At 46.8% G+C, this 25,341-nt stretch overlaps 1 protein-coding gene across 5 annotated transcripts in view; it reads right to left on the bottom strand.

The window, feature by feature from the left end:
- The window catches only part of RUSC2 (RUN and SH3 domain containing 2), a 50,506-nt gene that overhangs the window by 18,767 nt on the left and 6,398 nt on the right, over window positions 1-25,341 (bottom strand). For 2 of the 5 annotated variants that reach the window (XM_027748422.2, XM_027748421.2), the window contains exon 2: window positions 16,757-16,863. The gene's annotated coding sequence lies outside the window, so the exon portion shown is untranslated. Of the gene's footprint in view, window positions 1-16,756; window positions 17,017-18,642; window positions 18,829-18,857; window positions 18,949-25,341 lie in introns of those variants that run through there. The other 3 variants (XM_027748426.2, XM_027748423.2, XM_027748428.2) reach the window with 3 other exon arrangements.

Genomic DNA, 25,341 nt, shown 5'->3' with positions numbered 1-25,341 from the left:
AAAACCTTGGCCCAAACACCCTTGGTTAGCAATACACATCCCCTAACTCATCCAGGCATCCTCAGTGCTCACTGCACCCTGAAAACTGCATCCTGTAAACTGCATCCTGTGGTTCTGCTCTGGACTCCAGGACCTCAGGTCTGCTGGTAGCACTGACCTTCAGACTCCAGAAAGCGGCATTCATGTGGCCTTTGCCTACCTTATCCCAGCTTTTGTGACTATGGAGTGATAATTTGGAGCAGATTTGGAGCAGAGCTGCAAAGGCACATGGCAGCCCATGAGGGAAACTGAGATATGTGGGATAAGAGAAGTTAGAACAAGAGCGTAAGCAGTAAGACAGCTACACAGAAACGTCAGGAACTTCAGTTCTTTCAGCTTCAAGGTGTAAGAATAGCAATTATAAGATGATAAAAAAATGATCAAAAGAAGTACTTTCCTCCCACACATAGTAGTGCTTCTCAGAGACACAGGATGATGCTGTCAGGAAATAAAAATACAAAGATGGAAACGGAGCTAGTGTTTACAGTAAACACCCAATAATGCAAAATTTAATGCTAACACCAGTGTCAGAGAACAGATAGGCCTTCTGGTAGATAGTACCAGAGACTTACAGGGTGGGGACACTCACCTACACGTCTGCTGTTGCTGGGATGTTTCACCCAGGATTAGGATCTGAGGAACAGAGATCTCCTGGACCACTTGGACTACATCGAACTGGACTATTTACTGTGCGACTCCAAACTCTCCCTCACCTATGGTCTCCCTAAAACCCCTATCAGCCTTTACACCCCTTTTAGTGACTCCTCCGTCCTACAAGCCTTTGGCTCCTTTCCCACAGCCACTGCCACAGAGCCCGAAAGGAATGAGTCTGTACTCTGTCCGGATCCTGGGGGAAGATCCTTTACATCTAGGATTCCCAAGATCCCACTGTTCAAGAGGTACTGTGGGTAGCGGTAGCTCCTGACCCTGAGCCTAGCGCACACACATGCACACGTGTTGAAAGTGGTGTTTAGTGGCTGAGGCGGAGTTCATCCCCCATTTTGGACCCTGTGCTCCACTGATGGCGCAACAGGAGCTCTGAGTTTATCTGAGTTTATTTTTATTTAACCCTGTCTTCCCACCCCTGCCTCCCCCCACCTCCCAAGCATTTTGGGAAAAAAGCTGGTCCCCCAGTGCTTATCTGCTCACATGGGCCACCCCTGCCCTTGTTACTGCCCTTGTAGCTGATTGTAATGCTCAGATCACATCCCTCCATAAGGCTTTGCCGTATTTCCAGTGCTGCCACAATGCATCCATCTGAAAGGTGTTGTTTTGAGGATGGCAGCACACTTCACTGCTGAAGCACCGTGTCTCCACTGCCTCTGGAAAATGGCTGCTTGGAGCCGGCTCCCAGCACCAGCACCCATCTGCTGACAAGCCCCGCCGAGCAGCACACAATTCGTGTCAGTGCAGAAGCTGCTGTGGGAGGACGAGGCTTGCACAGAGACACTCTGACATTTGACGGCAAAATGTCAGAGCTGACACGCAGCCATTTCCCAGCTGTCTCTCCTGTGCTCTGGTTGCAACACGCAGCTCTGCCCAGCATTTTGGTTTCGGCGGCAGCACAGGCTCCCCGGGAGGAATGTGATTCCCGGGCTGTCACAGACGCTGCAGCAGACGGATGCCCATCCTGCCTGCACCCACAGCCTGCCCCCAGCAAGGCTCTGAGGTCCAGCATCACAGGTGGCATGCAGACAGCTCCTGCCAGGAGACATACTGATCGCTTCTCTAGGGATAGGCATGATGTCTTGTGCCCTAGATACTCCTTCTCTCTCCCTTGCAACATCTCTCCTCCCTTCCTCCTGACTTAGGGATGCAGGAAGGCTGGTGACGGCACTGCCAGTGCAAAGATTACTCAGTTCCCAACACCAGAGCATCCTCTCTAGCCCTACCACCGCTTGACTCTCCCTCTCTTATTCTGGAAGACAGTAGAAGGATCCTTCCTCTTCGTATTCAGGGTCTGCTAGGCTGGGATTGACACTGGGGAATAAAATGCAGCAAGCAGACATTTCAGATTCTGCTGGCTTTGTTCAGCTCCTTGTTCAGCTCTTTGTAAAGCCCTCACTCCTCTTTGCAATGGGAAATTTCCAGATGTTGACTGAATGTTTTTTGCCAGATCAGTTCATTCTTCTTATCAGCAAGCCCACAGTGTGCTGAATCTTGCTCAATGCTACATGTACAACAGCAAACACAGCATCCAGCATCGATCCCTGCCTGGAAAAGCATGTCATGGCAGTGCAAGGCAGGGAGGCATGCAGGGAGCACCACAACCCTAGATCCATCAGTACAACAGCCATTTTATTCTCCAACAGCAAAATTCTTGCCTTCTCCATACTGACACCATCTGCTGCAACACAGGAGACATGGGTTGTTTACTCCGTGAGCTCTTTCTTGAGGTGCTTAGGGGTTACCCAGAGAAGGTGAGGACCACACATTTCATTCATTACCTGTGGGTGCTTCATTCCAGTCAAGATAATACAGAGCAGAAAGGATGGCTTTTGGTGAGACACCTATGTTTGGTGTGGAATTGCTCAGGAATGATTTGTAGCCCCACGTATATAAATATGCAAAACAAAAACTCCTTAGCGACAGCAAAGCTCTAGGTAAAGAGCAGGTGAGCGCTGAGCAACAAGGGATGGTTCAGCACTGATCTGAGAGCCGCCTACCAAGTCATGTCTGTGCTTTAGAGAGGAGGCAGCATGCTGCAGGGAACAGGAAGAGCATGCAGAATCCTTCAGGCTCTGCACTTCATGCCTTCTAAGTCCTTGCTGAGCACTATAGAGAGGCTCTCAAATCCCTCTTCTGCCACACTCCAAAGACTGAGGACCTTGTGCTAATTTAAAGATGGTCGGTGCAGCTTCACGGCTTCTGGAGTACAGACTCCTGCCTCTGCAACACTACTGAGAAGATGCAGAAGCCACCAGAGCTGGCTCTGAAGTGGTTCCATTAGAGGGGGTTGGTGTAAGCACCAGCCTTGCCTCCAGGGGCTGATGAGTTAGGTGTGGTGGCACACATCTTCAGGAACCCTACTACCTCTTATGGCTCCAACCACGATTTTGGAGTTCTACTGCTGAATACTTAACATCCCTCTCTGCTCAGTGCTGTCTGCTTTTGGGTGACAGGGTTGAACACATAGGGACACAGCTTTCCTCATAAAACGTAATATTGGAGGAGGCATGCAGAGATACAACAAATAAATGTGATTTAAATGTAAAAAGACTGAACATAGAGCACAGAGGACGAAGAGGTAGGAGGAAGATCATCAGACCTGTCAGCTGGAGGCAATGCTGGCTTTTTGGAGAATGGCTTTTCTGAACAGATTACTGTTTCTGTGAAACCAGTCACTTCATCTATGAAATTGAATGTCCAAAGGAAATCTTCAACTGTGAGGGTTCTTGCTGCCTCTTTCTATATGGCTGTGGTTTCACTGTCATCAGCATCTTCCTCAGACAGAGGAAGGGTAAAAAGACAGAGTAAAAGACAGAAAAACAGGGTTAAAAGCTGTGCATTCAGTTTCATAGAAGAAGCAGAAAAAATCCCATTGTATTGGAGCTGCTTGTTCTGAGAGCTGTTCCATGTGAATCCCTGACTCCTACAGCACATTTGCATCAACACGCCTGAAGAAAGCACACAGCCCTACAAAACAAGCGCCAGCAGAAATGCTGCAAAAAGCAACGGTGTGATTTTGCAGACAAGGGTACAATACAGACATCTCCTCTTTGCTCCACGGGGAGAGATATATTCAGCTTACTCCCTGTATGTCTAACTCCAGGCAAAAGGGTCAGGAGATTAATCCAGACTGAAAGCCACTCTTCAGAGAGCATGGGAGGATCTCAGGGCTCACTGTACCCAGCACCAGTACTGCAGTTTGTCCCTGCACCAGCTCTGCCACTCCAAAAGCTGCCAGAAAGTACTGAATGGTCTTAAAGAAAATCTTATCAGGAAAATTTCAGGAAACTGGAGGCCATTCAGATAGCAGCATCAGAGAAGAGGATGGGGTGAGTGGCAAAGGATGAGTGGCCTGGGGATGGATCTGAACCACGAGGGTGAGCAAGCAGAGGGTGGAGCTGAGGAAGCTTGTAAATTCTTGTACAGTGGTACTAGTTAGTGGTATTTGTTTGGACATCTGTTTATTTCTTGCCAGCTAATACATCATCTGTCAAATTCACACCTTCATTAAACTCCTTATTAAATCATCCAGTGTGTTTAATGAAAGAAAAGGTGTAAAAGGAAATACTAGTTCTTTGACTCATCCTAAACCTCCAGCTCTCCTTCCTAGCCTCGGGAAACAGGGTGAGGGTGGTCTGCATGGTCCCAGAGTGAACACTGCAGAACTTGATGTTTAAAGGGGGCTGCAGCAACACAGAAACACTAAATACTAAATTTCTGCCTCAGCTCAGGCTAGTTCCTTTCATGGTGCTGAGCAGTGATTCCTAAAAGGATTGCTTCCCTCTTCTTTCCACAAAGCGGTGCTGCCTTGGCCAGGGCTTTTTCCAGTGGTTTCCAGGACAGTCTGACTAAGCCCATGATTAATGTATCATTACATCTCAGAACCATATAGGATTATGATGTGTTCCAAATGGAAACTGCAGCACGTGACAGTCAGTCACAGCCCCTGAGCTCCTGACAGCAAGAAGCTGCACAGGTCAGGGATGAGGAACTCAGCAGCAGAGATGAAAATAAGCAATAGGTGCAGTTTGTGTATTCCTGACAATGACACAACCAGCATAAGGCAGGTACTGCCTCCCAGTCAGAGGAAAAGATGGCCCAGCTGCTCTGTGCATTTAGAGTTATACAAGACACCAGAAATAGCTCAATCAGCAGATCTATACCAGCTATCACAGGAGCCAGGACAGTGACCGAACCAGTTTCTCCCATTTCTGTGCTCCCTTGCTCCGTGACTCATCATCTGGCATGTGGCACTCGGTAAGAGCCATTTACAGGGCATGACTCACAGCATCCACTGAGGTGATCAGGGATGGAACCTGCTCCTCCTCCTCCTCCCCACCAGCCACTCTGTCCCAGCCCCCACCACATATGCTCCTAATTACTTTATGCAAATCCGCAGAGAAGAAAAAGACTCTGATGTTTCTAGCTGTTCATATCACACAGAAATTGCTGCTGAATTAAACTGCAGACACAGTAAATCCTTTCTTATCACAGACACTCTAGTAGCAGCAGCAGCAGGAGGAGGGGCCACACTTGTATAGCACCTTTCTGCCTGAGCACTCTGAAAGCTTACTGAAGATCTTACAAGAGCAGAAATCACACAATTCCATTTTGAAAAATGGATCTGCCTCGGTGCTGGGGCCTAGCTGTTGCAGGATCAACAGAGCACTCAAGAACCCTCACAGAAAGAAAAAATTACTATAAGCATATGAAATTGCTGGGCACAATCAGTATTTGAGGATGCCAAGATTAACTCTTACCTAGCTGCACATCTTTGGCCAGGGCTTAGTGATCCTGGCCTAGTGGGTGGCTTCCCTGTTCCAGGGCAAGGAGGTTGGAACTACATGATCTTTGAGATCGCTTTCAACCCAAGCCATTGTATGATTCTGTGAATTGTGGCAAAGCAGGACTGTCAGCTGGCTGCCACATGAACGTGCTCCTTTTACAGACCTGCCCAACTAAGGACCCCAGGAACCAGCAGCTGCAGCTGAACAGTGACAAAACCACAGCCAGCAGCTGTAGGTGAACCTGAGTCAAAGCCAGCAGAAGTGTGACTTCAGCAGAAGTGAAGCCACCAACTTCTATACCTGGGATCCATGACCTCAAAACACTCCACCACAACAGCCACAGGATGCAGGGAATGGAGTGTTTGGCTGAAGGAGTCAGACATCAAACTCAGCTCAGCTTCAGGAATCAAAGCTGGCTCTCTGACCAGTGCCTGCAGGCGGACAGGATGGCAAAACTGCCCCACGAGTCTGTCATATGTTTCACATGCAAAGGTGAAAAGAGCAGCTGTTCTTGCTCAGGCGTGCGCTGCAAGGGTGAAGGCTCCTGAGATGACATCAAGAGGTGGAGAGGGTACAGATGCTTCATATACATGGAAATGTTCTCAACAGCACTGGAGACTTCAGGACTTGCTAGAGATCTGTAGCGTCCCTATAATTACTATACTCTGCAAAGACCTTTTAAAGAGAGGTCACAAATCACTTCCACTGGATTTTCTTCCCTAACATTTACTGGAATCTGGCTTCAGGAAACTTAAGTGTTGCCCAGACCATGGCAAAGGAGATGATCTGCTTATCCAAAGCTTATGGAAGGATAATTGCAGAAGCAAGTTTAATCTGCACAAAAAAAAGCACGAGGACAGCTCTACCTCAAGTAGTCCTAGATCCCTTACCACGTCCATGAGTTGGGGAAAACAGATGAGCTAAGTCCAAAAATGGACGAAGATGGTTTGCCTTCACAGTGAATAAGATCTCGCTGCACTACTGGCCAGCACATCCATACAGGCTCCAGTCACTCCACAGCGGCATTTCTTCCCTATTGCTTCTTCTCCATGGGGACTAAAACTGGCATTGCATTTCTGTCCAGACCACGTGTTGCAGGAACCAGAGCTGCAGAACAATTCTGAACCCTCCCTGCAAGGCAAAAGCACCAGTGACCACTTGAGAAAGCCCGACAAATAAGGAACTCAGTCTTAAGGTAATTCAGTTAAAGAGTCTGCAAAATGATGTTTATTGTCTGTTCAGCCCAGAGCGCCACATATGTAGGAATCACTCACTATCAAGTGAAAACCAAATATTTCTGGAATGGCAGATTACAAAGGTACATCCTTATGCAGCAACATAGGAGAAGCACAACAGGCAGCAGAGGTGGCTATGGGAGAGTGAAGTAAAACCACAGCCAGGCCAAGTTCTTGAAATAAAAGTATCACCCCTCAGGCCACTATAAATAAAGCAGCTAGAGATGCCAAAAAACTCCAGCAGGATTATTTTCAGACTGGAACACAGCAGTGGTTTGCTACAACGACTAGGTAACCATGCCCCAGTGAACAGGAGAAGCAATGAAGGTATGGCATTACCTAGGAGTGATGGACATCAGAACTGCCAGGCAGCCAGACTGCCTGCATCTGCAGAGCTGTATTAAATGATGCAATCCTACACAGAATTTAATACACACTGCGTGCAAACAAAGCAGGAGCTCTGAAATCAGGCACAAACAGAACATATCCCAGCAGCAGCCTGGTTTTACTAGATGTTCCTCTTCACAGTGCACATCTAAATGTTTTTTTAATCAGCAGCTGTGTCCAACAGCTGACTCCTGCTAAGACTGCGGGAGACTTTAACCCTTCCTAACCTGAGGTTGTTCTACCAAGACCAGAAGCAATAGCTGGATACACAGGAAGACATCTGTGTCTCCATTGCAGAAAGCAATTCAACGATCTGGAGGCTCAAAACTCCCGGATTTGTGAATGATAGCATTGTACAAAGCAAAAAGGCTCAGTATCAGCCCAATAAAGGCAGCATCTGACGAGTTTAATGCATGAAATTTATTCCCGCCTTCTGAAGGACATCAGGACCACATATAGTTATATATTAATACATAAATATATGTAATAATAACACTGATACCCAACTGCTTTTAGACCACAAGCTGCATGTTGCAATCCCTTGAAGGTAGCTGAAGGAAGAGATCCTGTAGCACACTGATTTGAAAATGGAAATTGCCTGATTACTGTTAAGACTGTGCATTTTTTGACCTTTTTTTGGCCATGTCCTTGAACAAACAGGTCCTCTGCAATCTTGTCTGAATATCACTTTAGCAGAGTTCAGTGTGGGTAAAATGAAAAAAGGAAGAATGATTCGCAGGAAGATGAGACAAGAAGCGCCTGATGTGGGAAAAGAATCCTTGGACCATAGTCAGACTGCCCAATAACAAGCACTCTCCTTCATATGGGAATTGTTTACATTGCAAAGAAGGACACTACACAACCATCTCTCAGAATATAATTTTTTTTAATTCCTGCAAATTTTAGGGCTTGTAACTTCCTGAACCAGTGCACTCCACACCAAATTACATGCCACAATAGCAGTTATCTGTCAGTCTTTTTGAACATACGGGTATTAAACTTCATTGCTTGCCCTTGGGGTAGGATCATATTTCCTACTCCAATCTTTGCCAACCCTTGGTCCCAAGATTTTCATTCTGCTCAAGTACAAGAGTATTCTCAGATCCTCGGTCCAACCTCTCTCCAAGTGTCCTCCTGATGTGTGGGTGTGCTTGTATGTTTGCATGGCTGGCGGCAAGGCAGAACTCAAGAGGATCTGGATGAAACCACAGCCTCAGTTTATGTAACAGAATATTTTCCAGGCAACAGAACTAACAAAAGGCAAGCCAGAACCTTAATAAAATACTTATGAATCAGACCAGACACTCCTAATGATTACACATACTTCTCTTCTGAGAGGGAAATGTATCCCTTGTAGGGGCTGGCAACCCAGACCAAACTCAGTTTGTAAAGTTCTATTCAGGACAGTTTATTTTAGGATATCACTCCACAAGACAGCTCATGTGCTAATTAGACTTGGAATGACTGGGTTCAACAGAGCATTAAGGGTCTAACTAAATCTGATAACCCTGGATTAACCAAGGACTTCTGCTGAGGATGTTGGGCTGCAGAGTATGCACAGACCTATTCACTGTGAAAAAAAGGAGGGCAAATAGGGATGATCCTTGACTCTGTACTGGAAGAGCAGTCACAGTTCCAAGAGACCAAACAAGTCTACTGGAGGGATGACCAGGCTGGATGGGGCTTTGAGCAACCTGGTCTAGTGGAAGGTATCCATGTCCGTGTCCATGGCAGGGGTACTGGAATTTAAAGGTCCTTTCCAGCCCAAACCATCCTACAGTTCTATAAGCAGTCTGCTTTTAATTACTTCAAGGGTGTTTGAGAGGACTGAGGAGACACCTTCACACTGCAGGCTCCCAGATCTTCACAGCTGGGACACACTCACATTTGGACATCATCTTTCTTGAAGCTATTCTATCATTTCAGTACCAGAAGTATCAGAAAAAACAAGTAGCTGAAACAAGTGGTGAAGAACCATTTGACTTTCCTAAGGCCTAGCATTGAGATGGGCCTCAACAAAACCACAAGGTTTTAAAACTCTGCAACTTCTGAACATGTACTATAAATACACTGGGAAGTCTTATTCACAAAAATGCCAAGCCATTTGGGAATACTGCTGGGCTTTGAAGTTTGAAAGCAAGATTCATGGACTAATTAATCACAGTATGTGAAAATCATTCATATTATCAGTTTCAAATAATCCTCCTTAATTTCCTGGAGTAATTCCATGTTACAATCAGGGCACCTCATAAATCCTTATTGTTTTTCTCTACATCATTCATTATTTCGTACCACAAACCCTACAGTTTCCCATTTGTCTCAAGTAACTCCCATTTCTTCAGTCTCCTCTCTTAGCAGAGTTTTCCAGGTCCTTGTGCAGTTTCCTGGGAAGTTCTTCAATTCTCCCCAACTGCTCATTCATGCTTCTGAGCTGGGGTGACTAATTGCACACAGTTTCCCAAGTGACAGTGGGATGGGCCCTGCTTTCTATATCAACATTAGAAGCCTCTGTGCCATAATCTTCCATTCCATTTGTTATGTACCTTAATGTTCATGTGCACATGCTCACCAGGTGAAGTCCCTTATGACCAGGGTGACAAGCTGTTACTTTTAGCATTTTAAAGACATCAGTTTAATGAGCTGGAATAAATTTAATCAGTTTGATGATCTGGAACCTCACCAAGTATACTTTTGTGACTATCTTCTCTAATGTACACTTATGTAACTTAGTCTCAAGCTAAAAAAATTCAAGATTTACAACAAGACTAGCCTAGAAGAAACCAGGGGATTTTCTTACATATCCACTCTCTGAGAAAAAGAGTTTCTTGACCCTGCCTATGTAGTGTGATTTTGGGGGGTTTGCTCTCTTAAGTTGCACAAATTCTTGGTGTAGGTTTATGAGAGAGGTTTTCCATGTCCCCATGCAACTTCTCTTTGAGGTCTCCCAAGAGACAAGAGGGTCCTCAAAGTCTTACTAATGTCTGGGTTGAAGGATATATTACCATGGTGAATTTTCCTCATTAAATCAGTGAGGTCTGGTGGCTTGCACCCTTGAAAGAAGATTCCCCTTTAATTCTGATGGGCAGGCCAAGAGGTTATTGTGGTTCTTCTTTTCAACCTCAACTTGTGTCAAGGGGAAAGCAGACAACAAGGCACTGGACCAAAGTGCTTTGGCTGTTGAACGTGCTCTGGTACAGATGGGAATCACTCCCCAGTACCTCTACGACAAACACAAACTCATTGTTTCAGTTTGGGGTGTTTCTCTACCCTGGGGAACCAAATCTTGTCAGCAGCACAAAGCCTGGGAGAGGTCAGGGTTACAGACATGGAAATATTCTATGGGGTCTTTGAAGCTTCTGCAAAGTCACCAAGAGAAGCACAGATAACAGAAACCTCAGTGGACCAGCATTGACTCTCAAGTGTCTCAACAAGCTGTAAAACATGAACTGAATGGTGTGTGGCTGGAGCACCGTCACCTTTGTGCATTAACCACCCTCATGCCATGGCTTGTCAGTGCCAGGACATCCCTGTTTTCTTGCAGTTTCTCCTCTCTTCCTCTTTTTTTGTGCCACGGACTGGTTAGCCTTACTGCCGAGGATGTCTGTGGTCCCCTTGAGCCCCACGCTGCCTCACCTTTCCTCTGACCCAGTCCTCCCTCAAAAACAGCCACTCTGAGAAGCACATGGGAATAAACAGGCTGTCAGGCTTACTGTAATAAGCAGTCACCACCTTCAGAGTGCTTTATAAATACAGTAATTATAAATAGCAAGTGCCTGCGGAAATGAAAATGAGGCATATGACAAGGAGCTGAAGGCAGGAGGAGACATCTGGGTAGGAATGATGCTCTCCTCAATGCCATTTCAAGCACTATGACCTGCAGCTGGAGGACAAGTCTCAGCAGCAGGTTAAGTCAGATGCCACGGGCTCCGGGCAAGTGAGAACAGAGTGTTGCTAGTAGAAAATGGGGAAGTGCAGATGCATGTGGAAATGCTCTTACTGATTCTCTCAAGGGTCAAGCTACAATCACTGCTCCTGGTAAGCCACATTTAGGCAAGAAACCCCTTAGAAGACACTACAACAACTAACATACTAGCAAGTGGTGAAGGAGAGGTCAACCAGAGTAAGCCAAACCCAGGGCAGACGTGTCACTCCAGGTACCAACCATCAGAATGAAACAGGCAAAGGCAAGGAAGAGACATTGTGTGAGCCAATGGGATCTTGGGACCAGAGATATGAATTATTTACTCCTCCCACTGGATCTTCTCATATGTGGGCTTATCATTCTGCCACTTGAGTTACTGGACTGGGTGGGACTACAGGAAAAATCCTGTCTCAGCAGACACTGTAATGAACCTCATCGCTAAAACCAGAAAACTGCACCAGCTCAATGATCAGACAGGTCATCCTCCCTGCTTAGAAGAACACCTGTGAGTACAGCTATGCTATCTGAGCTGACACAAAAGACACATGACGATGGAGCCTGAGGCACACATCCCTGCTCTTCACCACGGGAACCCCAGGGATGGACCAAAAGAAGGCAGCCTGCTAACCAATTCAGGTGAGCTGGACCTATAGGCAAAAGGAGACTAACCATGCAGCTGGTCCTGCATCAATGCAGGCAGAGCAGAACAGAGGAGATCTGCCCACTGAAAGCATTTAGGTCATGCTCTTCCAGAAGCAATGGCAGCTGGTGTGAGTTTATCAAGAATAAGGTGCAGTTCTGGAGTTAAACTGATGAGATTAGTACAACTGCATAGGGAGCAAGGACTCTAGTCTGAGGTTAACAGTGGGTCTGAGGCAAGTTATCAGGTGAAAACCTCCTGTGTATTTGCCAAGGTCTTCCATACAGGCTCTAATTTAATATTTATTTTTTTCCCCTGTAACTCACAGAGCAGAAAAACCCCTCCTGCCAGAAAGAACTGCTGGATCTCAACACTGAGATATCTGCGCCACTGTCCCCAAAAGCACAACAACAGGGCAGTGACATGTTGTGCGGGAGCAAAGAGAGGTAGTTTGGTGGTTGAGCCAACGGTCAGCAGCATTGCTGGTATCACTCAAATATTTATTATTTATCACTCACAGGTACTGCCAGCCCCGCACCTTCAGCACTGCACAAAGACCAGCACATGGTCTCTCTCCCAAGAGTCCAATCGCAGAGGCTGAGCCTGAGCCAGGAGCTGCCATCACCTACATTATGGCCACTCGCCCACATTACACTCTGCCTTCTGCCTCCTTCCCATTTACAGCAGTTAACGACCACAGTGGGTTTTGTTTGGGTTTTTTTCCCTCTTATTTGCTGATATAGCCACCAGCAGACTTGCCCAGTAAAAAATATTTGAATGTGTCTGATGGATAGAAAAAACCCATTGTCTACATGACCCTGAAGCTGCAACACAACTGTGGTAGGGGAGGAAGAGCTTGTGGACAAGCCTGTTTTTATGCTCATCTTAACAGGTATGTCCCTGCTTTGACCCACTTCTTTCAGAAAATGAATAATAAAATCATTTTCATCAAGAGAGAAAACTGGAGCAGAATCAGGAACCAGAGGTATTTTGACAGTCTATTTCTTTCTCTTTGGAGAGTAACCAACTTTCAGATGAGTGTGAGGGCGTGCAGGGAACCTGCTCAGCAGATAACACAGCAAATCCCTGCTAAAGCTGGTTACCAACACAGCTGTCATTGATCATTGCTGTGGATTTCACCCCCTGCCAGCCAAGCTCCCTCAGCTTCCTCAAGCCTTCTCTTGGCAGCCTTTTGCACACCTCTGGAATGGGGTGGGCTTCCGTCTCTTTTGGACTTATGGACTGAACAGCCAGAACCACTTTATCCACATCAGAAGTCTCCCTACAAAGCAGCTCAGGTTGAAGACAAGTGAAGTTTTGCACTACCAGTCTGATTTCAATGGTTTCCACAAGAATGGGGATAAAGTCTTGCTGTGAGTACTGTCCTGTGACTCCACAGCTGACAGGGAGGTACCTCCACCTCTGACCCGCCAACTCTCACCACCCACACAGGTCTTCACATCTCTTACTTTGGATTTGCTTTTCTTGTGTTCAATCATCAGAACTGTGCCTACTAAGATGAGTTTTTCACACAGCATCCAAGATAGAGAAGTGGCTTTGGATTGAGTATCTCAAGCTGACCCAGTTTATATTAAACAGAATGGTAAAAAGCAAACAGATCTCTAATGAAACCTTTTTAATTTTTAAAGAGTCGATCTCGGGCGTGTCAGGGAAAACAATTATAATGCCAACGAGAACAAAGACCTTGCAGAAGTACTGCAGAAAAGACTCTGAATGCACCTCATAAATAAAAAAAAAAAAATAATCTGGATTCACCAAGAAAGGTGAAGCGATTAGAATAGAAAGTCTCCTGACCAACCTCAATGAGTAATCACACCCAGAAAGATATTAGAGGTAAGTAAAACAGAGTCTCTGGTGCTGTTTTGGCATGAAGAAGAATATTGAAGCTGCAGCAATAACAGATTAGATAATACAGGTTAAAGAAGGTGCAGAAAATGGAAATGAGCTTTTGAGTGGAAACAGTTCAAGAAGATGAATGCGCTCAAGTCAGAAGGACAAGATATTCTTGATCCCAGAACAATGAAAGAATAGTTGCATGATCACAGCTGGCAACAGGCTTTTGATAAAAATACCCGTTAGAAAAGAGAGGAAGGAGGTGAAAGCACGTGGCTGAAAAATATTAAAGATGAAGTCTGTAGCTGTGCTGCAAGGGCAAGGAAAGTGACCCATGTCAGATTTATCAACCTGCCCCTAGTATTATACTAGGAAAACACTGGAAAATAAAAATAAGACTAGAAAATAAATTAAAAACAGGGCAGAGCAAAACAAGAGGTTGCAATAGGCAGACTACTGTGTGGCTATCATACCAGAGTGAGATCTTGTCTCAAAAGTAACGTGAGACTGGAAGAAAATGAAGATATCTGGGACAGAGAATTTGTTCTTTGTTTACTCGCACAGCCTCAGACATCTGAGAGGTGGTAATGGAGCCATGGGCAGGCCATTCCTGAGTTCGTGGCATGTTCTCCTGGGCCACCTGCACTTTCTGCAATGCAGGTCCAGGTCCTTTGTATCCAGCTGCACCTTATCTCCATCACCTGCATTGATGCAGTGAGGAAGACACACAGCAGCAACTCTACGTCCTTCCTGTGAATCATTTCAGTCAGCTCCACTCACAGAAGCTCTTGGACACCTTTTAAGCATCTCAAGGCAGAGATTATCTGTGTGTTCTCACTGCTTAACAGATGTTCTTGTAAGAGTGGTACCTACTGGAGAGGCACAGCCTGTATGTCCTGGGGAGCATTCCCACCCCACACAGTGGAGGCTGCATCAACTTTTTTTTTCCTTTAGGCAGGCATTGTACACACAAACTACACATAATTTTTCTTCCACATGCTGATACAAGTATGTGTATCCTGCATACATACCTTCTGTTGCACATCCTGTCCTCCAGACCACGGTGTACCACACACAGAGTTGTGCTGTTGTTACCCACCACCAATCCCCCATAGGAGCCTGCTCTGCAGCAGCACCACCACAAACCCAGTGTGGTACACACCCACAGGAGATATCCCACTCTCTGCTCCCATGAGCCTGAAAGGGACAGAGACCTGGAGACAGAGAGATTTCCCAGGTTCAAGAGCGAGATAAGGATGAGAAGGTGCTTCCAGGATACTGTTGCCAACTGCACTCTGCTCTGCAATTTTGCTAGAAGCCCTCTCCTTCCCACCTGGCTCCCTGCACTGAAACTCTGGATTTATCTTCATCACTAGGTATAAAGGCCATGGAGCCTTGCCACTCCATAGGGATGGAGAGGAAGAAACCAACTGAGAACCTGCAGCAGCAAAATGGTTCCTCCAGAGAACTACTGCAGAAGAGGCTGTGCTGAGGATAACCCCCACCTCCACAAACCCCTCGGGGCTGCACACAGCACTGACTGTCTCGGGGAACACACTGAGAGGCTGGAGAATGACAACAGAAACAACACATTTACATTCTCTGACAATGACAACCCTGGATTTCCCCTCTGTGCGCTGTACCCCTGGTCCCTGACCCAAAACCCCCTGTTCTCCAGCTCTGCAATGCCCCTGTCATCTGCCTCTTCTCTTCACGGTTCCTCTATAGCCCTGCCAAATATCTACCATTTTATCTACATTTTCCCTACCATGCTGTTGCCCCTGAGAGGCCTAAAACTGCTTTATCTGAATTATTCTTGGGTAACTGGCAAATGGAAGAAAGGTTTTCTGAACAGGTAAGACCTGCCAAGCAGGTGGTATTAAAGGCTGTAGGTGTTTGGAGGTAAAAAAGCAGATTTCTGCTTCCCTTGTACTCCATGCACCTTTATGACACCCATCAGTCCACACCTTGTATGATACATTCCTTCACAGCCACTACTAATGTGACTCCCATTTACTCCACATTCCCCCCAAACACCTGCAATTGCAACCCCACATGCTCAGCATCTCCCATAACCCAGAAAGACTGAATCTGCTCTTTGAATATCCCCTTTTGTTATGACATTCCCGTTTGCACATTCCTCTACGGCCACGTCACTTTAGCACACACACTGAAATCTCGTTCCTTTATGCCTTCGCTTTATTGTTCTCACTGTCATCCTGAACACTGCCCCTCCAGCATCTATATCCATATCCCACATACATCCTTCTCTTTGTTCAAGCCATTCTCCCATATGCAGAGGTAATTTGATGGAAGGATTTGTGCAGAGGGTGGGGGAGGGAAGAAGAAGAAGGCGGGGAGGGAAAAGAGGGATTTGGCTATAACAAGACCATGTAATTAAGCTTTAGTAACTGGTACCCAGCCTGAACCCCTCATTTCAGTAATTAAAAGCAATAATTCCTCCATTCCTAGATAACCTTTCTCATCCGATCTGTGAAAAGAGGCAGGGAGAAAGCATCCATTTACACAGCCAGCACAGACACACCCTGGCAACACAAAGGACTCCAGCCAGGACACGGCTCTTGTGTCTCTTAGCAGAAGAGCAGTGGTTTAGATGCCATAATATTTTATCCTAATGCCTTTTGAACATATCATTTACCAGTATTTAGGGTGAAAAAAAGAAGGGAAAAAAAAAGGATAAAAAAAAAAGCTGAAAACCACACTGACAGCAACCTTTACTCTGTCTGAGCCCTTTGTCTCTGGCTTTTCATGGAAGCGCTGTCTGTCAAAACAGCTTTTGAGCTGCACAGCAGCATCACCACCAGGGATGCACAGAGAGCATGGTAGCTGGCAGGACCACAACAATCCGTGTGGGCTCGGCTGTCATGGCAGGCACAATGGAGAGCTGTGCAGCGGCACTGCCGGGGCGAAGCACGGCTCGCCTCTGCACAACCAGCCCTGGACATGACAACCGCTATTTCACAGCCACAACAGACAAACACGCATTCTGCGCAGCAGCCCCAGCCTCCCCGCTCGCTCACATCCATTATAATCACAGCAGCTCCAAAGCAGTGCAGCCTCCAAAGAGGCAAATCAATCCTAAAATCCTTAATCGGGTAGCTGGCATCCTCTACAAAAACAAATCAGCCACAGTGCAAGACAACGACCGACCTGAAAACCAACAGCACAGCTAACGCCCACCCCGATCATTTCTCCATCTCACCTTTCCGCAGATCCTTCGTTCCCCAGCTCCTGTCAGTGAACACACTCTGCTCTGGCACCACTGTGCACTCCAATTCCAGAAGGCTCCGTGCTCTCCTCACCAGGATGCTGTGGGAAACACAGAGTCAATTTTTTTTTTTCTTATTTTTTTTTTTCTTCACAGCTGCATCCCTGGCAATGCAGAGGGTCTGCGCAATCACATCTCCAACGCTCCTGCTGCTGCTGCTGTGACGTGTCTGCGTGTGAAGGAACAAGCATGCCCACAGCACTGCCGCTCCAGCTCGCAATCAGTCCCTGTGGAACCTCAGACAAGGCAGGGGATGGGAGGGAGCAGAAAAGGAGAGGAGGGGAGGTGAGTCGAGCTGGATGATGGAGGATTGATTCTTACAGGAACTGGGAAATCAGGAAGGCAGCATGAGGAGAAATAAAAAGACTAAAGTCCGTGCCATAAAACAGAGCTGCAGCATCTTATTCTATGATGAGCTTGTATTTTGGATAATGTGTGCTTGCAAGCTGTCTGACCTCTTACCTGGGCTATGTAAAGGAAAGCAAAAGGGACTGGAGTGTTATGTTCCTACCGTTGATAATGGCAGCTAGAACCCTTGGAAATAAAATGGCAGTCTGCAAAGTAACGCGCAGGAGGAGGAGGAGGATGGGAAGACTACAAGAAGCTTCTTGAAGCTTCTTGAAATTCCTGTAGTGCCTCATCCTAAAGAGCTTCATCAACAGTACCTACAGAGCATCCCTGAAATGCAGGCACATCCGGAGCAAGAAGCAACGACCAGCACTTCCGAAAGCACCTGGCAGGGGCAGGATGTCTGCAGTCCCTGCTCTCACAGGGGATCTCAAATCAAGATCCCACTATTAGCTGCAGTCTGTGATCAAAGTGCTGCCCATGACCTGGGCTAAATCGCAGCATCTCTGCAAAGCAATCCACTGCAGATCTCCCTCCCCGAAACAGGGGGTCGCCACCTGCAAAACTTGGGCTCTCTTGCTATCCTGGGGCTACATAAAAGGATTTTTCCATCACCTCTTTTCACCAGAGCGGAAATGGAACCTGCTCCATAGGCAGAGCAGTGCGGGTCCTGACAGGGCACAGGTAGCTTCGGCAAGGGACATATGTGGCTACTTTTGGTGTTTCACCAGTTAGGACATGATCACACACCCCAGAAACTCAGCTGTGCTTCAGGCTGTGCCAGGGGAGGTGTTTCTAGCACTGACGCACCATCCATCCTGGAGGGACCACTCATGTTATTGCCCTTTCCCATCCAGCTCCGTGCCTATAGCCCCACGCGGAGCCAAGCATAGCTCAGAGACTGGAGCATCCACATTGGAAAAAGCAATCCCTATGACCTCAAACCAAACCCCATCTCCTAAACTGAGTCTGCATGGGAAGTGAGCAGGTAAGTCAAAGAAGGGGTAAAAATGTCACACAAAGTTCAGAGAAATTAATTACTACCACACGGCTGAAAACTTTTTGCTTTAGGCCTTGATGCACCCAAAACAGGAACCAAGTAACACAAATACAACAGCCCAGACAACATAACACTTTTCAGAAGCTTCTACCTCTGGAGAGGTCAAAATAAACACCTATGCCAGAAAAATGTTAAGACTTATTACTGGAAGTGGCTGCCAATTGTCTCAGAGGTCAGAACACTAGGAACTTTTAAAATATCTCTTCAGGTAACATTCAAATCAGATTTCTCACTGAAAACCCAGGGCAGCTCCCACCAGGGACTCCAGAGGCAAGAGTTTAGGGCTTCCCCTCCAAGGAGGGGAGAGACCCTTCCACCAAGAAAACAGAAAGGGCCTTTAGCTGGCTGTGGGCTGTGCAGCCTGTTTGCAATGCACTGGAGCCAGAATCGCAGATGCAGCTCTGCTACTCACCTCCAAAACATGGGCAACGCTCCCTCAACCAGTTCCGGAGCTCAGGCTTCACAGGTCCTTCCCAAAAGGCCGATGTATCTGCCCCATTGGGGGTACTCCATGCTCCCCAGCCCACTGCCTGCTTTTCCTGGAATGCTGGGGACCCACACCACCACCCAGTCCTGTTCAAGTAGCAGGGACAAGCCCCAGGTAGGATGCAGGAGTGAGGGACATACCTCTGTGCCTGGCCATTACAGCAAGCAGAAAGCTAGTCCTGGCAGGCTCTGCTCCAACCGAGCTGCAGTAAATGAGACTATTTACTGTGCCCCCATTAGCGTGCAGCTCCAGGACCCCCGTATGGCCAGCCCCATTGTACTGTCAGCGTTAATTAAGGCAGGCTCAAGCAGACATCTCCGGCCCCTTCAGCTGGGACAGTCGGGGAGCAGCAGCGAGGAAGGAGACAGAGAGTTTCAGCTGTGGAGCTCTGTGCAGAACAAGGAGCATTTGTTACCCAGGAAACTCGTTCCCACAGCAGAGAGGAGAATGGAAACTATTTCGGTGCCCTCCCCAGTCCTCCACAAGCATTGCCAATGCTGACGCCAGGAGGTATAAATGCTGGCAGGCTGAGTGCTTGCCTGCCTCCCTGTCCCTGCCACAGGACACTGGCATTAACCAGTTCACTGACAGCAATGCCTGCCTTGTGTAGCAGACACACACACCAGAGCACATGAACTCAGGGGGTTATTTTGTTAAAAATCGGAGGGAGCAATGCAGCAGACAAGGGGCTCTCTGACAAACACTCCTATTCACATATCTGCTCCCAACACGGACATCTGTATCCTCCTCCCCAAAACATGTTCTGCATGTTTCCCAAATCCCAAACTCACATGGCCTCGCCCCTCTGCAGCACATATCCCTCTGACGCATCTCCCTCCACAATCTGCCTCTCTCAGCAACAGCAGTAAGAACTGATGGCCTGTCCCAAAGCTTTGCAGGTAGCAGGAGATCTCAGAACTAATGAGGGAGAACAAAGCTCTTTCTTTGGGAGACTGTCTTCTAGGAGATGACTTCTCTTTGATCATGGAGATGAGTCAGTGTGAGAAGGGGAGCGTGGCTGATTCCACAGTCTCACGCAAGGAGGGAGCAGGGATAATGCAGGCTGGTGACTGTGCCAGCACAGTCTTCTTTGGAGAAGGAAGGGGAGGGAGATGGAGGTGCAAGGACATCTCTGCCCCAACAGTAGCAACGGTCCTCATCTTGCTCAAACTGGGCAGGCAGGGATAGTGCTTCCCAGACACCAGCACTCTGGGGCATAGCTTGGAGGGAAAATATTCCTTATCAAGCAATGTCAGTCTCATTATCCACAACATCCCAAGTATCAGGCAGAATTTTTGCCATCTCATCTCCTTACCCCTTGCTCCAGGGTTTTGAGAAATGAATGCACAACACAACCTTCCAACTGTGCACTCCAATAAGGCAGAACATCCTATTCTCTGTCATGGGCTGCAGCAAAACTCACCCCTTTGGGGGAGCCCCAGGTGCTGCACTTACACTGGACATGAGCTGTATGCGTACCCAGAGCACTTGCTGACAACAACTAGGACACAAATAGATCAACTAGGTGGAAAAAAGCCCAACACATTTGTGTCTTGGTCTCAGGCTTCTTCCTTTATATACCATACAGGAATTGGCTGCTGAGGTCAGCACATGCCCACCCTTTCCACTTTTGCTGCAATTGTGCAGCTAAATCATCCACCAGCTGCCCCAGACTCACCTATTTGCTGCAAAGCTGCTCCAGCGATGTGTCAACTGGAAACAGCTCAGCCCCAGATCCCAGCCGGTTGCCTGGGCTGTAGCTCTGACACCAAGCACCCTGCTGGAACAGGTCTTTAATCACCATGAGGTGGGGGTCACAATTCTGACCACCCTCACAGCTGCTGCCTCCAGCTCACTGCTACAGCCCAGCAAAGGGAGCTGCCTGCCACCTCCTCCGAAAGGATGGGTATTTTGACCAAGCCCTCATTACCTTCAGTGTGTCCATTGCTCACAAGCAAACAGAAAGTGGTATGAGTTACAGCAAGCTCTCCACCACAGCAGATAACCTCTGCATTGCTATCTGCAGGTGCAACAGCAGGAACATGCCTAAGGTATAGATTCTGGCCTATCATGACCCCACCCGCAGCATGGCCATGGGACATCTTCACTCTTTCCCACGTGCTGGACTACTCATGAGCAAGGTGAAAGCAGCTCAGTGCCTTCCCACCTTGCTCACTCATTGCTCAAGGCAGAAATCTAAATTCCCAAGACATGGCAACCCCATCCATCACCACTGAGGCTGTTTTGGAAATGTCAGAGAGACAGATGTTGGTCAGAGTTGAACTAAGAGCACAACTAGAGCAAGGGGGACCAGAGTACAGAAGCCAACAGGAAAGGAGGAGATGATGAAACTTTATAAAATTCCTCATGAAGAAAAATCAAAACAATTTCCCATTCCTGCAAACTCAGTGCTTCAAGGTCAAACGACATCTCTCTAACACAGAGAGATCAATACAGGCTGATCGTTATCGGCATGTGCTTGACGTTTTTTCTGTTCAGTGGGAACAAATACATGGGCCTTTGAACAAAGGGTCAAAAATCCACGCAGATTGATAAAAGCACATGTTAGCATAGTGGAAATACCTGCCCTCAGCCCTCACATTTCCCCAGGGGGGTCACTAACCGATTCCCACTGAACCTGCCTTCCAAGGGGATCTCAGGACAGAAGCACAAGAGTCTCTGGGGTTATGCTGGTTGCAAACACATTCACAGCATTAGGATTCACCAGCCCCTCATCATGACCCTGTGTCCCAGTGAGTCCTGCCTGCTGCCCAGAACAGCAGCACTGATTTCTTCAGGGTTAGCAAACCAGGGCAGGAGTCACACCTTCAAAAGAGAAAATGGCTTCAAAAGAGAAAGTTGTTGCTGTTTTTTAAAAAAAAACTTGGACATTTCCTGTTGTTTGCTGTCTTCTAAGAGAATTAATTCATCCCTCTGATGTTTAAGAACATTCTCTGAGTTTACAGCTTATCTTTATCCATGCACAGCTCACCCCTATCCACTCATGTTCCAAAAATGAGCTTTATCATCAGCATTTATCCCAGTCCGTGTTTAAAGTTACATCATCTGCGTTCTCTAATCATTTTTTCACATTAGGCAGGCTCTCCATTTCTTTGATCATACCCATATTCCTTCTCTGGACCAGACAAAGTTTGCACACAGCCTTCAGCAAGTGACTGGAAATGTACACAGTCTTCCAGACAAGGTCTCCCATGCCTTAATATGATAAAATTTCCCCATCTCTGCTACCAATGTTTTGTCCAACGTGTCACACTGGATGACATTTATCTTTTTCATGGCTGCATCACGCTAGTCGCTCACAGTTATCCTGCACGTCACTTTAAGCCCCTGAGTCTCCCCCCCTCATCGTTCCCACTTTCCCCAGTGAGCTCCCGGACGGAGCTGAACTTTTCGCTCATTTTGCACGCACATAGCCATGCAATTCTGAACCATCCAGCTCCCATTTGTATTACTCCTCAAGGACATCCCAGCTTTTCCTGCTGAATAACACTGAACTGCCTCTGACAACGCTTCCTAGCTTTGTGTCTTTAGGAAACATCACTAGTGAAGTCTGACTTTATAATGCTCAGAGCATTATCTGATGTATTGAATAGCTTCCATTTGAAGGCTTATCTCCACTAACAACTTCCCTTCAGACCAGTAGTTCCTCTTTCAACTTTCCTGTTATCTTACTCCAGTCTGCTTACTGCTTCTTAGTTCTCAAAGGGTACTATGTATGGAAGAAATACACATGGATCCAAGGGTAGGTAGGAAAAGCACCTGAGAGATTCATTTCAGGTTACTAAACAGATAAAATATTAGCAAATCCCCTGGAAAAAAAGAATTAGGATAATATGATGCATGCTTTCCTTGTTCCCCCTCCTTGCTCTACACCTGCAACCATTTCTAGAAAAATCATACTTAGTAAGGTCATTCCAATCACTATGTGGATTTTCAGCTTCCAGTACTGAGGTGAAATCCTTCCCATTGCTGGCAACTGATGTTTCACTGACCAGGAACAGAGGCCCTCACAAGCTCCATAAAAAGTCATAACTACCAGATAGGGCTAGTGCTGGCACGGATCCCCCCCAGGGCTGGGCTGAGTTCCACATACCTCTACACTACTGAGACATCTATGGGAAAACCAAATCCTGCCCACAACCAGCTGTCTGTCTCCAGTCCCTTCCAGCCCCAGATTCCAGTATGTTTATAGTCTTTTTCAAGGAAAAGTGCTGCTATCAACATTTTCCATGCAGGAGACTGGGGCAACAGGGAGATGTGAATCACTCAAAATTCTATGGGAAAGGGAGAAATGACCCCACAACCAACTCTTAGCACCCATCTTTTACTCCTAATACTTAGTACTGCCCAAGCAAGAGCACAAAGAAATAGCTGAATGTTTCTATAGCAGAGAGAAATGAGGACACGAACTGAAGAGCAGCTCCTCAATCATGTCTGAAGGCTCAGCTTCAATCTGATAAACCAAGCTCTTAAAGAGGTACAGAAAATCTTGAATTAAAGCAAGGCTTCGACATAATTGATCCAGCCTGAGGTTTCAGAGTGTTTTAAGTAGCTCTAAGAGCAACCCTGTTTCTTCAAGTACTCACTCAGACATTGATGCTACACTGAGTGGAAACATAAACTCTAACCAGTCAAAGCCTTGGTAAAAGAAGCAGAGAGGTTATTATTAAAAAATAAAATATATATGCCTTTTAATCTGGTAAACAATTGCTCTAAGCAGCCATGGTAACAGTGGATATTAAGGTGTTACTGGCTTCACTTCTATTAGTTTTCAAAATAGGACCAGTGCTGCCCCTGCAGCACAATTTACCTAAATGACTGGTTTCACCATAACTTATAGTTCCCCACTGCCATGAGGAAAGCCTTAAGTTGCCACATTACATACTATATTGGAGCTGGTGAATTCGGTAGCCACAGTTCTGCTGCATTCACCGGTTTGTATTCTGACCTCGAATAAGAGTTATGTACTTCCAACTAAGCAGCTGAAAAGCTGCAGGGCTGAGCTGAATCTGCAGCCCTGAAATGGTTCACTGTGTACACTGCTTGAGGGAAGTGACTGCTTATGGTTAGTTCCCATGATGTGCACCGAAGTGACATTCCCTTCCCATTCCAGGGGCATAGCCAGGGTGACTCAAAGTCAGGGTGACTGCATGGCACACAAGGCTCACAGGGACTGCAGTGGAAGGGATGTAGCAAGGAAAAGGGCAAGCAGAGGAGAAGAAAAACATCGCTGTTGGACGCAGGAGAGTCCACATCCAGGAATGGAAAAAGATCCTGCCCTCTTGTTTCAGGACTGAGTCATAAACAGTTTGTTTCCCAAGGCAACAGCAAGTATGAAAACTGCTCTGTATTTCCCTGCCCATGGCAGGGGGGTTGGAACTATACGATATTTATAAGGTCCCTTCCAACCCAAACCATTCAATGACTCTATGATTCAAGCAGAAAACCCACACTCACCTCACTCTGCACATGCCAAAGAGCTCCCTGCCATCCCTGTTCCGAGCAACAGCAGAAGTCAAGCAGGGAGATCTGTCAACTTGCCACAAAGCGAGTTCCCAGCAGACCTCCCTGCTCTGAAACATTCCCACTTCACTTTGCAACGAAGCCCAGAGAGCAAATAACCACTGTCTGATTTATTAGAGACACATGATATTAATAATGGTTGTTTATACTGATTTTTGCCCTAAGTTTCTCCACTTACCACCCCAACTGGACACACAGTGCTGCTCTGCAGTGTTACCTGCCCCAGTTGGCTATGTTTTAGTGGCAAATAAAGCAATATCTCGGCAGCTTGTGCTTCTGCAAAGCACTCTGTGATTAAAAGAGACTGCTGAAATACACTCAAAACCCACCTACCACCAGCAATGCAATAGCAGAATATCGGCAAGCATAGAACTCCAGTGCTAAACAAGAGACTGCCTGGGCTCCTGAGCACCCACATCCCAGTAGACACCAGAAAAGCTGCAAAGGGGAAAGGGAACAGGACCATTGAAAACTTGTTGATACTCTGTCCACCACTTATATATTAACCTGCTGGCTCTCAGATGGAATAGTTGTCTTTTACTCTTCACCTATGCTGTCTACAGTACCAATACTGTTAGCTGAAGGGATAAGGTATACATACAAACAGCAGATTGACATAAATTATAGCCATTACCATGACATCTCACACAGCACAGACTGCACATCCCCACCCATAATCATGGTGCATGACCTGTTCAGAAGGGATCTGTGGTTACTGCAGATCACAGGCTGAGCTTGAGCAATAGTGGCATTTTGCTTTGAAGCAGACAAACAATATGTAGGGTTGTGTGCACAGGCATGTCATATGCAAGACTTGGAGTCACCCTTCCTCTCTGCCCAACACTGGCTCATGCCTCATGGACATATATCCCAAATGGACAAACTGGCGAGAGCTCAAAGGCAACAAGGAAAAAAAAGGACAGAAAAGACTAAATTGCAAAGCAAATGGGTTGGTTCTCTGTGGAAAACTAGGGGGTACATGAAAGCAATTTCAAAACGTATAAAAGGCTGCTGCCAAGAGCCAGTGAACAAGCTGTTCTCCACCTCCTCAACAACAAGAGGAGTGCCCCTAAGGGGCAG

The sequence above is a fragment of the Pipra filicauda genome, unplaced genomic scaffold, assembly GCF_003945595.2.
Source record: "Pipra filicauda isolate LSUMZ 115617 unplaced genomic scaffold, ASM394559v2 scaffold513_size392548_pilon, whole genome shotgun sequence".
NCBI lineage: Eukaryota > Metazoa > Chordata > Aves > Passeriformes > Pipridae > Pipra > Pipra filicauda.
The sequence above is the reverse complement of the archived record's forward strand: the minus strand, read 5'-3'. Positions and strand labels throughout refer to the sequence as shown.